General features: G+C 46.7%; 1 protein-coding gene across 1 annotated transcript in view; it reads left to right on the top strand.

Annotated features, from left to right (window-relative positions):
- SLIT3 (slit guidance ligand 3) overlaps nt 1-13,489 on the top strand; it is a 592,929-nt gene that overhangs the window by 208,755 nt on the left and 370,685 nt on the right. The window lies entirely within an intron of this gene.

The raw sequence follows: 13,489 nt of genomic DNA on the forward strand, positions 1-13,489 counted from the left end.
AAGATCAGATTATCTGATTCCGAGATTACTTCGTTTGCTTTAGAGCTGTAAGAAGAATGGATACGTTGAAATTGTGGATTTACCCTGTACTGGAGTGCTGGGAACACACTTAGCAATGACTGTGTAAGTTGTGTAAATCGTGTTGTTGAGGCAAGGGAGGGGGCAGGGATAAATGTAGCTGAACAGAGCGTGAAGTTGCATATGGTTTCTGATAAAGGTACCAGTGGCAAAGGTAAACAGTGTGTCTCACGGGAAAGAAAGGGTTAAATAACATCACATCTAATTAAACTCTGAACATTTCTGTCATTTCTCCACTTTTTTGCAGGAACCTCTGGACTGATTAAATGGCCAGTCGTGGTAACCCTTAGTCCTGGTTCAGTCATTTCTCCCATTCTGCCACATGATTTTACACACACATAAGCGCACAGATACTTTCCAAAACTCTGGGCACTGGGGTGGGAAGAGCAGAGTGTAGACAAGCAGTAGACAAACGTCCAACCTTAAGGAATCTTCCTTGGGGTGGAGGAGGCTTCTGTGTTACTTTTTTTAATAAAAAAAAAGTCTCATTACTCTTTTGGAAATAGGCAAGGCAGACCGTATGAAAAAAATAATTACTCCAGCATTATATCTTAACTATATCTTTGCCAAAAACTCAAACCAGAAGTTCTGTAGATTAAAAAAAAATTCAGAGTATAAAATATGAGCCTTATATCTTTGGTGTCTGTGAGCTTCCTTGGGAGTGTAAGCAGGAAGTCAGGAAAAAGCTAGAAAAGATGGAGGGTTTTCAACCATCCAGAAAAAGCAGTGGTTTGTTTAGCATGGTTTCCCACTCATGGACCCGTTTGCTGGAATAGCCACAGGCTGGAAAGTTCTAGCTAAGGACATTTAATGTGTTACTCTGTGCAAATCCCTACACCTCTCTGAGTTCTGTCTTTGTCATCTGCAAAAAGTGTTCATAATAAGGACCTTACAGAGAGTTGTTCATGTTAAAAGGGAAAACGGATATGCCTTACCTTGTACGGTCCTCACTGAACCTTCCAGTGTGGGGTCTGGAGACAGACTGACCTGGGTTCAAATGCTGGCTGTGCAACTCTCCAGCTCTCTGTTCTCTCAACTGAACACCTGGGCCAATAACGCATGTCACTGTGAGGAGTGAGACACTGTGTGCAAAAGAGCACAGTGCAGGGTCTGGCTGAGAATGAATTTTTTACAAGTCTGGGATGTTACTAGCTGCTTTAAATATAATTCATTCTAGTCAGCCTCTTACTACCACCACTGCCCACTACTCACACCTCCCACTAGTTATCTGCTGAAGAGGGATGGGTGGTGCTAAGTGGAGGAGCTCCCAGTGACTTTCTGGGACCTTCCCAGAGCAGATCTCTCAGTTCAGCATCCCCTCTCCTTGGAGGTCCTGAAGGAAGAAGATTCTGAAGCATCCAGTCACTCGAAAACATGCCACAGAAACCCCAGGAGGAAAGAGCCCGTTAGCACCTGCACAATTGGAGACCCACGTCAGCAGAATGGCCAGGAGCTTCCTGCCGAAACCCGAGGGCATGGCAGGTTTACAGAGGCCCTTCATTAAGATGAATTATGAACCTGTGGGTCTCTCTGGCCTTATTTGGCCCAGGCTAGGAGGCGGAAGCCCAGCTGGCCCCCTGCCGGCACCGCCTGAAACCCTCTTCCTCTCCTCCCCTCCCGGACCCCTTCCCACCCTGCTGTGCACCCCCTACCCTTGCTTAATGAAAAAGAAAGGCACCAACCCCTCCTGGAGGTCTCCAGAGCAAGAGGGAGAGTTCAGACCTGAGAAAATTTCTTCTTGTAAGTGGCAGGCACCTGGCCTGGCCGGAGTGGGGGGGGGGGGGGGTTGTGACATGTGCTGAGCCCTCTCCCTTCTTCCCTCTCTCCCCCCAGCCCCCAGGCCATTTACAAGGCTACAAAGCCAGGAGGGAGGGGAGCCATGGGGGTTGTGGGGAGCAGCCACAACCAGGGAGCTGGCTCTGCCTTTGCTCCCATCCTAAGCCACAGGTCAGAGGTTATCCTGTCAGCTTCTCCAGTGTGCCTGGCTTTTTCTGTTTTTGCTTTTTTTCTTTAAAACTGTGAAATATGATAAATGGTTGCACAGAGAAGCCAAACACAAATGCTCTCTAGCATTCTTAAATGTTAATGTGCTTGCAAATCACCAGGGAATCTGGGCTTTCCAGGGAAAGCCTCCAGCAGGAAGGTGACATTTGGTGGCAGCCAGCCGAGGACTGACTCTGAGGGTTCATGGGCAGCATGAGGGGTGGGAGTTAGACACTAACAAGGTCTCCCCACCCGACCACAGAGTTGGCTGTATGGCACACAGGAAAGTCGCCGATGGGTCAGAGAACTGGGAGGTTTGTTAAAAACAACTTCCCCAGGAGAGTTTTAAAAAAAGAAGAGGAAACTAATATTTACTGAGGACGAACCATGTATGCGCTTTATAGTTTTCGCCGGGGAGGCAGAATAACACAACTGCCTGGGATCAACTCCTAGCTCTGTCCCCTACTTAAAGGGGGTCTTAGGGAAGTCATGTCTCCCGGACTGAGACTCTTTGTCTTTACAATGATCATGGTGATGGTGCCTATGTCACAGAATTATTTTATTGTAGGTTAAATGAGATATTATGTTAAAGCACTTAGTATGGTGCTTGGCACATAAACGTTCAGTAGACATTCTGTGCTGTCCCCATCATTACCAACACCATAATCACCACCTTCACCTAGGACCCTCAAAGCTTGGGATCCTGCCTCCCACCCTCCTCTATCTGGCCAGCTGGAGTCTTTTTTTCAGTTGCAAGAATTGAAAGTCTCTCTGTCAGAGACCAGGGATGAGAAGCAAAGCTTCCTTGTTTAGCTAGAGGCTGTGAACACTGAACACCAAGAAGCTGAAAGGAGTCAGGTGCACGCTACAGGCCTCAGCCTTCAATTCTCTGGTTTACATGTCCACCTGGGCAAACCCTGCCCTGACAGCCTTGGACCCCTGGAAGCATGTGCTCTCCCACGTGGAAAAGAAGGGAATGCATCGATGAGTCATTGCCAGTATCAGCAGGATAAGGGACAAGGATCTGCTTTTCTCTCCCCACCCTTCACCCAATCCCTCTCTCCTTCTCTTTTCTTTCCTATTTAGAAAGCCAAAGGTGAAGGCTGATTCGGGGAAGCTCTGCTTTTTCTGATGTTCACCCCAAAATTCTGTGCCATTAAGAAGTCTGAAATCTGGAGTGTCTTAAGAAGGAAGATTCTGGGTTTGGACCATGAGATTGAGGAGGCTAATTAATTCTTCCAAGCCTCAGTATCTTTATCTTTTGAAAACAGGGGCACCTGTGTGGCTCGGTCGTTAAGTGTCTGCCTTCGGCTCAGGTCATGGTTCCAGGGTCCTGGGATCGAACCCTGCGTCAGGAAGCCTGCTTCTCCCTCTCCCACTCCCCCTGCTTGTGTTCCCTGTCTCCCTGTGTCTCTCTGTGTCAAATGAATGAATGAATGAATGAATGAATGAATGAATAAATAAATAAATAAATAAATAAATAGCTTTTAAAAAAATGAAAACAAATGGTAATGGGAGCATCCATTAGACCATAAGCAACTTGAGGACAAGAAATGGGTTTGTTGTTGTTTTTAATTGCTTTCACTCCGAGCATCTAGGGCAGTAGCTGCCAGACCATTAGCATGCAGTACGCGCCTGAGGGAATGTGAGCCACTTAACCTTACTGAGCTGTTGGATTATCTGTTGAGAGACTGTGTGTGAAAGTCCTTAGCCCCCTTATTTTCACTGTATGTTTACTTTTCCTTTTCTCATCTTAGACATGCTCTTAGGAGAAGGATGAAGGGTAAAGAAAGGAAAGTGGTAGGAAGGGAGTAAGGAAGCAAGGAAAAGTAGATAGCAGGCTGAAGCAGGAAGGGCTCCAGATTGGGAGGAGGCCGGCCTTTTATCATACACTAGGTCTCTGATTTCCGCTTGGCCATTTGAAACTGCTCTGAGTCTTAGGCTCCTCATCTATAAGATGGGGGCAAAAACATTCATTTTACTGGTGGTGTGCATCTAAGGAGAAATATATTTGTGGAGACAGCCCCCGGAGCTCCTGGTGTGCATTAGATAGGAAATAGTATGAAATCTGAAGGTGGAGAGGAAAAGAGAAGCAAAGACAACAGAAAGAAGGAAGATTTAAAGCAAGGGAAGCAAAGGGAGAGGTTTGGAGTTTCTGCTTCAAAATACAGCCGTTTCCTACTGCTTCTGGCCCAGATGGGCTGGGCTTGAGCCTGAGAAGTCCTTGCACTTGGACACCACTTCAATGCTGAACCCTGTATTTTGTAACCTGATGTGATTCGATCAAAGCAGTGGGTGGCTGGGGTCAGGAGTGGGTAATATATGCACAGGATACAGTCCCTAGGGGGAAGCAAAATGAAGGGAGGACCCCAGACATGCTCCTAGAAAGTTGAATGAGGTTTCCTGGGATTCTGCAACAGATAGCGGTCTTGATCCTCTGTGGGCTGGACACGTGACTGTCGGTTGGCCCAGCAAGCCAGGCAACAAACTGGCTGTGTGTGCAAAGAGACACAGCCTGAGGAAAGGGCACCTGTGAAGTACTGTTATTTTTTTAAATAACTTTTAATATTTTAACAACAGCATTTTCATTTTTAATAATTAAGGAAGTTGTAGATACTCATTCTGAAAATTTTAGAAAATGTAGAAAAGAATACCTAAGCTTCCCAAGAGATAATCCACCACTTACTTTGTGCTATATATTCCTGCCTGTGTGTGTACATGCGTACCTTTCTTTTGGGTGAGGGTGTGTAAAATTGGGGTATATTTTTATTATCCTCTAAGTACTTAGTTTTCCCAAGACCCATCAGTTAAATAATATTTCTTTGACTCTATATGAAGTCCTGAACCAGATTCTGATTAGCTTTTCTCAAGTCTGAAATTAAAAAGAATATTCTTGGGAGATGTTGTTAATTGCAATATTCTACAATTTGTTCTAGAATTTCCAGAGACTAGAATTTCCAGAGATTGAGTAATAACATGTCCCCTATTTCTCTTAGGCTCTCAAAACACATTTTGTTTTGCCCTCTCTCTCCTCTTAGAGTTAAGTATGAGAGCAGGAAAAAAAAAACCAGTTTTGACTATTGTTTTTCAGGATGTATTCCACAAAAAAATGTTTTAGCAAGCTGGAGAGAGAAGTAGGAACAAAAGGCAAACATAGGGAAGGAAGGGGAGAGAAAAGGCAAAGACAGTGGAAGAAGACAGGTAGAGGGATGAGAGGGAGTCCTCTGCTGTGGGACCTGCCGTAGCCCTTCGTCTAACTGGTACTTACTGCATGTCCATCATATGCCAGCCTTGTGTGATAATCACAGCCTCCTGAACAAACCCTGGCTCTCTTTGATCTCTCTGAGTCTGAAAAAGACCCCCAATCCCCTTGACCATTGAATAACATTCTTCATAAACTATTGGAGAAACTCAATTTATCTTCTCTCCTGTAATCCCTTTGCAACTCCCTATGGCCAAGGTCAGACCAACCTAGGGCCAGGCCCGTTCTCTCCTGAATGAAACCTCCCCTAAGGGTCCTGGCCTTGTTGGTGGGCCTTGTGCAGGAAGCTCTCACCCAGAGCACAAGGGGACTCCACTTTGCACAGGAAGCTTCCCGGGACGCCTCTCTCCACACTGCAGATTCTCAAAGAGCAGGGTGAGTCATCTCCCCACCCCAGGATGCCAGTGCCTTTCCCTTTGCCCCTCGGTGGGAATGTGTTGTAGGAAAGCCCACAGAGACAGACTAGACAGATAGAGCAATGGATCCATCAACAGAGAGGAGGGAGGGAAGGTTGCATCTTGTAGTAATTGACCAGTTGATTCTTTCACTCACTCAAGACATGTTTATTGGGGGGAAAAAAAAAGATAAATATGTGAGGGAATGGGTGTGTTGATTAACTGAACGGGGGAATCCTTTCTCAATGTGTATGTTTATCAAATCATCACATTGTACACTGTAAATATCTGACAGTTTTATTTGTCCATTTTACCTCAACAAAGCTGAGAAAAATAAAATAATTTGGAAGAAAAAGATATTTGTGGAGTGTCTACTCCAGTTATGCATCAGACATTGGTCTAGGCCCTGAGGGCAGTCAGGTAAATCAACAAGACAAGTTCCGTGCAAACATCCAGACAAACTGAAAGTAAAATGGAAATGTCATGTTGTAATCAGCACTATGCAGAGAGCCAGGTGGGACGAAGCAAGAGAGTAGTGGTGCTTAGCCCTGGGGGGATCTCTGGTCAGGAAGCTGCAGTGCTCAGGGAAGGCCTCCCAGAGGACGGGGAGGTGGTGACATTCAAACCTCGTTCTAACTCAGGGCTTCTCATACCTTCACATGGATAGAATCCAGTGGGGATCTTGTTAAAAATGCAGATTCTGATTCAGAAGGCCTGTGTGGGGCCTGAGAGGTGGCGTTTCTGACAGCCTCCCAAGTGATACCGATGCTGCTGGTGCCTGGACCAGACTTGGAGAAGCAAGGTTCTAAATGCCAGTGAGGGAAGAGTCTGCCTCACCCAAGGCATTGCTGTAGACCTGCTTGTGGAATGAGTGCTGCAGGCAGGAAACAACCCATTGGAAAGACAGACGAGGACTGGCGTGGCTTGTTAGAAGCACAAAAAGCAGACTAGCATGAGTGGACAAGAAGGCAGCTGGAGCTGGCCAGGTCACCAAGTCTGCCCAGAAAGCTCAGAAGGCCAAATGAATATTATCCCCAACACCTGCCACCCCAGTCTTAATCAGTGGGGGAAGAACGGTCTCAGAACTGTTTGTGTCAATTGGCCATTTAAGTTTAATCATAAAAGACTGGTTAATGATAACAATGCATCGTAAAACCTTCAGAAGGAAAGGAGAATGTTTTGTGGACCATGTTTGTGTGTGTGTGTGTGTGGCAGTTTTAAGTTATTAGTTTTTAAAATCAGTACTTTTTAATGGAAACAACTTGACCAAAAATCTGTCACAGAATTTTGAGACCCATTAAAACAAAAGTTTAATGAGAAAAAAAAAAAAGCAGACTAGCATGGCTGGGGGAAGTGCTAGATGAGATCTAAGAGGCAAGAAAGAGCCAAGATCCTATAGGGCTTTGCGTGAAGGGCAATAGGAACTCTGAATAGAGTGCTGTCAATAATGTTTCCCTCAATTGTTCTGTCTGTATATAAGAAGCCAAGTCTGTCCTATGCTTCTGCCTAGACTATTCTGGGCAGGAACTAAGCTCAAGCAGCCCCTCACAGATTTGGGGTGGGAGGGCCTGCAAAGAAAGCATTCATATAGCCCACTCCACATAGCTAAAAATCGGGCGAACAACTTTCCTCACCCTGGAGTTTGGGGATGGAGAATTTCTTAACAAAATGCTTTCAATCTCACAAAATTTTAGGACACAGCTTTTATTATTTCCCAGGATTTAGACACATGTACACAAGCAGCACCAAAAACACACCAAGAGAGAAAATTCCAGGTCCTCACTCACCCCTGATGCAGAGAGACTTTATTCCTCAAATATGCGCTTATGGCAGTTGGTTCAAGAAAAATAACATAAAAATCCTGGCATCAGCCGATCCCCTCCTCCCTCCCTCTCCTACCAGAGTCACAGTTACTTTAGACTTCCTCATGGAATGAGAAAAGACAACTAAAATGTTAAACCCAACCGTCATCCCAAAGTGTCTAGTCCAAAATTAGAACAAAAACAAGACAATCAATCACTTTCAGGTGATGAATTATGACCCGGCCATAAGCGGGGCCTCTCGGTCATGCGTTACATTTCTATCTGACTCTCCTTCTTGATGGTTGGCCTTCTGGGATGGGTTTCCTGCATTGTGAAGTGGCTCCATGTGTGAGAACAGCTCAATCTGCCAAGCTCACGGCCTAATGAATCCAATCACAGGATGGTGATTAAGAAGTCAACAGTGGCATTTCCAGAGAACACCCTCTGTCTTAGCAGCAGCAAGCTTGTCCCCACCGTGTCTGTGCACCCAGAGAGCTCTGGGGACTGGTCCCACTTGGACCCTCACTCCCATTGTTTGTAGCAAGGCTGACCCTGGGAAAAGGCCATAGTTTGGTCCCCCTGGAAGAAGTTTCAGCCTCACCGCAGAGAATACTTGAAGGTATAAATGTTCCCCCTTAAATGGAAGGCTCACCTCAGTTCTGAACCCAGAGGAGCCAGAGTTAGTAGCCCCAAGCATGATGACTTTAATTCAGAATCCCATACTTCAGCCTGTCTCCTTAGGAGGTGGTCGAAGGAAAGGGTGACCCTTAAGACCTCAGCAAAGTTACTTACCTCTCCAACATTCTGCTTCCGCAGCTGTAAAATCGGATTACTGATTGTAATTACTTTTGAGTGTGTGTTTTAGGAGTAAATTATTATATAAAAAACTTTGAGACAATGCCTGGAATGTGGAAATACTCAATAGATGCTAGCTGTTACTATCGGTATTACTATTACTATTATTTTTTGTGTCATTTGGTGTATTACTCGGAATTCCTAGTTTCAAGGTACAAAATCAGACTTCACTGATTTGAGCAGAAAAAGAATGCACTAAAAATGATATTGGGTGGCCTACAGAATTTCTCAGAGTTGGGAAGTTAGACCTGGAAACCACCCAGCCAGGAACAACACCCCAAATCACCCTGCAGACTTGCCCTGGAGGGCAACACTGCTCTCCGCACCCAGCCACGGAGATGGTGTGGTACACTCCACTGTCCACTCCAGCCACCACTGCCCCAGAACGCTATCTTGCCCAGCCTCTGAAAAAGATTATTCCAAATCCCCACTTCTTCAGGGAACACGCTCCTCATTCACCTGTGGATCTGCTCTGATTGGAGGAGCCTCAATAGCATGTCCCTAGCATACTGCAAGGGAATCTAAGAAACAAATATCTGGCATTGTTTGGTTCTATTGTAGAAGGGGGCTTTGCCTCCCAGCCAGACTCAAAATATGGAGAATTCCTCAAGTGTTGGAAGAAGGGTGGGCTTGGGCGTGGTGGTGACCATCGTGTATACAAGCCTCATCCCCCCACCCCGACCTTTTAATGTGCCGGTGCTTCTCCAAGTATAGGAAAACTAGGGGATTCAGCCCCTCTCACCCCTAAGGAGAAAGCAAGGAACCTGAGGGATGGGGGAGGGGAGAGTGTGGTGTAAGGAAAGGAGCTTTAAAATAAAAGCCTGATAGAATGGGAAGGATCGGGTCTGAAGGATAAGTTTCCAGTACTTACATGCAACCTACACTGCGTGAGCATTTACCAATAAATATTAAATGAATGTGCTGTAATTACTGGATGAGCTCTCTGGCCACCTGAAGCTACTACTGTGTTGGAAGTAGGCTGGGGGCTGCTGTGGAGGCCGGCAGTGTTTCAGCAAGAGGCAGGTGCCCTTCACTGGCAGTCTGAGCTGCTGCAGGGTGCAGCGCTGATAAAGCAAGAGGGAGACCGAGGGAGACCGTTGGAGGCTGAGAATGGCCAGAGGCAACAGGGAGAGCATCCAGACACTCAGACCAGGCTTGGGGGTAATGCTGCTCAAGAGATTACACTGGCCAGTGACCCAGACTCGTAGGTGATCTGGTGTGAGTTTTATCTTTCCTGGTGAGGTTCCCACTGCCCTGTGCTGACCCCTGTCCAGCTGGAGTCTAGAAACATCCCTAACCCTCTCCCTGGGGGGCTATGTCAGGATGATAAAACCTCTACAGACAGGCTAGACCTAGCATGGTGGCTTGATTGATCCACCTTAGAGTCTTCAGCTTTAAATAATAAGTCACCTCTTCATTTGTACTCACCTTTTGTCATAGTCCCCTTGGAGCTGGAGAGACCTGATGTGAATAATGGAAGAGTTGATTTTATACAGAGACATTCATACCTTAAATCACTTGCTCCTCTCAATCCCTTGAGGAAGGGTCAGCAGATATTTACAAACCTCGTGGGATAGAAGAGGGACACACCTGGAGTTTGGGAAGCTTATGTGACTTCTCCAAGGTCACACAGCAATAAGTAGAGTGCTCATCTCGGGTCTTCAGTCTCCCAGTCCAATGCAACTGTTGCTCTCCTTGTGTGGAGACACATCAGTGCAGGAGGTAGGAGAACACCGGTCCTTGGGACTGGACTCAGACCTCCCAGGTTGCTGTAAGGGTTAAAGAAGATACTACACATGGAAGATTTAGCATGGAGCAGCCAAATGACAGCACTCAATAATGTTATAATGTTCTTATTCTTCATGTTCATCATTATTCTCTGCTGTTCTCTGGGACACTCCCAACTGTCTGCACACCTCCATACTGCCAAGAAGTCCCTTCTCTCTTGATCCAGTACTTCTCTGTGGGGACCATCTTCCTCTCCCTCTCACTGGTTTCTGGAACCTGGAGGTAGCAATTCTCATACCTGTTAATAAACGACTCTTTGGCTCTTTGGGGATCAAAAGTGAGCTATTGTTCTAGTCCCAACTCAAGCCAACTTAGATCTAAGAAACATCAAAGGGAGATTTTGTTACCTTCTAGCGTTTCCCTGTAACATTCTGAGAGCCCTGCACCTGTCATTTCCCCCTTTCTCCTCTAACCGCAGTGCCCCAATACCCCTCCTCTGCCTGCCCTGCCCACTGTCCCAACAGCTCACACAAGGAATGGAGAAGGCAAGAACGGCTATTTCCTGAACAAGAGGCCAAGTCAGTCATAGCGGTAACTCAAGAACACAAGGCCTGTGTGGTGGAAAGAGACAGGCAGGCAGAGTTTCCATTCCGGTCACACCCCTGGATTCTAGGCTGACCCCCAGCAACGACCCCGAGTCAAAGGGGTACTGCAGAAACCGCCCCCCCCCAATGCAGAGGCTCATGTTGTTAGGGGGAAATGGAGAGCACAGAGTGTTCTAAAGGGATGAGGCCTCATCAGAGGGATGGCAACCTACAGAAAACATCTAGAGTGAGAAAAAGACCTCCTGTGGCGCCCTTTTCTAGGATAGCCATTTGTCACTCTGCATGCCCTCCCCCCAGGAATCAGTGACTTACAAACTACCTTTCCCGCAAAGCTCCTTCTCCTCCCTTATGTTACACAAAACAAGAATTGAATTTAGCTCTGGGTTCCTCCTGCTGCTACTTCACAGAGCAGTGAAATACAGCTGGAGGTATTGGATTGTGCAGGAATGATTTTATCGGTTGCTTCTGCTTATAAAGAAGAAGAAAGACAAGCACAATCCCTGGTTTTGTGTCAGCTACTAGGCTCCCATCAGGTGCTGAAGCTAGCACCCTCTGCGAGATTAAGTGTACCAAAGACTTTTGACCATCATGGCCACATAGCTCGAGAACAACCCAGGTGCCACCGCCGGTAATGAGCACCATCTCAAGACCCATCTCATATCAGGCTCGGAAACTACCTTACCTGGAAGGAGAGTTCTCTTAGAAGTAGCACTTCACAGATGGGGAAGTGAGGCTGATGGAGGTTAAATGGCTTGCCCATGGACACACAACTAGCAAGTGAGGAAGCCACTCACTAGTTGTGGAAGCCACACACAGCCAACCCAGTATGCTGTCTCCAAAGCCCAAGTGCCTAATTGCTCCACAATCTAAGGAAGAGGGTTGATGATGATTAAGGTGGCTCAGCAGCATGGGAGTCTAAAACGTTTGTAAGATCAGTTTGAAAGTTGGGGCATCAGGCTCTTTTTTGGAGGAAAAGGTATGGAGAAAGTCTAGGCACGTGTCAGTGAACATAGCACAATGGCATTCAGGCGATGGGATCGGGAACTCAAGTGATGAATCTGGCCTTTGCATCTTTAAATACCTCAGAAGGTCAGATTAGCACAGAAACCCTGATGCTGAACCGAACACTTGGTCCTCCCAGTTGGCAAAACATTAGCTGGTTGAAATACTTCCTGATGAAAATACCGATAATACGCTGACAAAAGTTCAGACTTGTTTTCTAAAGGTCATCTCAACCAGCGGAGCAATTAGTTCAAGTTTGCCTTTTGCTTTTCCCTGGCGAGACTTTTAGCCGAAACCTCAAATTTTAGTCCTCTTCGCAACATATGGTCAGTGACAGGAGACAGCCTGAGATTGTACCTCATACAGGATGTGCAGTGATCAGAAAATTTTCTCTTCATCTGGGCCAGAAGCGGAGTTAAACGTTCAGACAGCGGCACGGCAACAGGCAGCAGCTTCTGCGAGGGGAATCTCGTCCCTGGGATACTCCCTGGATGCCAGAAACATCCAGTGCCCTCCTGCACCTAGCATCTGAATCCTGCCAGCCCCACAATATCACTGTGTTTAGCCCCTGAAAGCCCCTGGTCCCTTCTGCATCACCTGCCACCTTCAGGGTGGAATCTGCTTCAACTTTCATCATACCCACATCTCTTTCCCCTTCCTTTTCCATTCCCACTGCTGCTGCCCTCTCCCACATCCCATAACCTTCTGCCCAGCCTGTCGTGGCTACCCTGTCTTCATCCCACCTTCCTGTGCCTCCTCCATACGGTGGGGTGACCTTTCTAAACCTCCCTCTGACCTTGACTTAATCCTGCTTAAAATCCTTCACAGTTCCCCACTGCTCTCAGAATAAAGCCCCTGCTTGCTTGCCTGTCCTCATGTGTCCCACACTCTTCACACTCTCTCGTTTTCCTTTCGTTCTGTCAACCTCTCTTGACTCTCACCAAACCCCAAATAGCACATGCTCTCTTCCACATTTGCATGTTACATTGCCTCTACCTGTAATCGTCTTACTACTCGCAGAGTATGCGAAGCCCCCAGTGGAAGTTAAACACCTTTCTCCCAGGCTCCCAAGCCCTCCGGGACCACTTCTACAAGTCTGAGTTCCTTAGGGACCCAGGACAGGCGCCCTCACTCCACAGTGAATTGCGCAGGACCCAGGACATGGTCAACTAGGAAAGCCGCCAGGGAAACAGATGAGGACCAAACGCGCCCTCGGTGCTGCTGCTCAGTCTGCTGACTCTGATCCTAAAGTGACTCTCATTGCAGATCTCCTGCCTCGAGCTTTCTGGGGCCCCCCACGGAGGTTCCTTTTCACATGCCTCACCTGCCAGCCACATGTGTCTCTTCTGCTCGTTGCATGAGAGCATCTAGAAGTCAGTCCCTTCTGTGATAGGTGGTCCTGCATTCAATTCCAGTGTCTGACTTTGAGGATTTCTGTGCCTCTTCATACGTGCCTCTTCTGTCAGTCAGAGCTGGTGGTTGTAACTCTCTCTACGGGTTATTACGAGAATTCCATGGAGCATGTCGCCTGTGTCCGGCTAGTCAGTAAAGGAGTCACAGCTGTCCATATTATTTCCTATCTGTGCCTTCTCCATTGTAGCGGAGTTTATGCTGTCTGCTTATTTCTTCTGTATGTCATAGAGGCTAAAAACAAACCCAACAAACTTATTAATTGAAATTGAATTGCCCCTGAGCTGCTGGATGTTAGAAAGTAACCTTTTCCTATGGGATCATAAGAAAAAGATTCTGCACTCTTTTTGAGGCTTTTAAAATTTACAT

Source organism: Callorhinus ursinus, unplaced genomic scaffold (assembly GCF_003265705.2).
Source record: "Callorhinus ursinus isolate GAN/ISIS: 27379988/994484 unplaced genomic scaffold, GSC_fseal_2.0 scaffold3, whole genome shotgun sequence".
Taxonomy (NCBI): domain Eukaryota; kingdom Metazoa; phylum Chordata; class Mammalia; order Carnivora; family Otariidae; genus Callorhinus; species Callorhinus ursinus.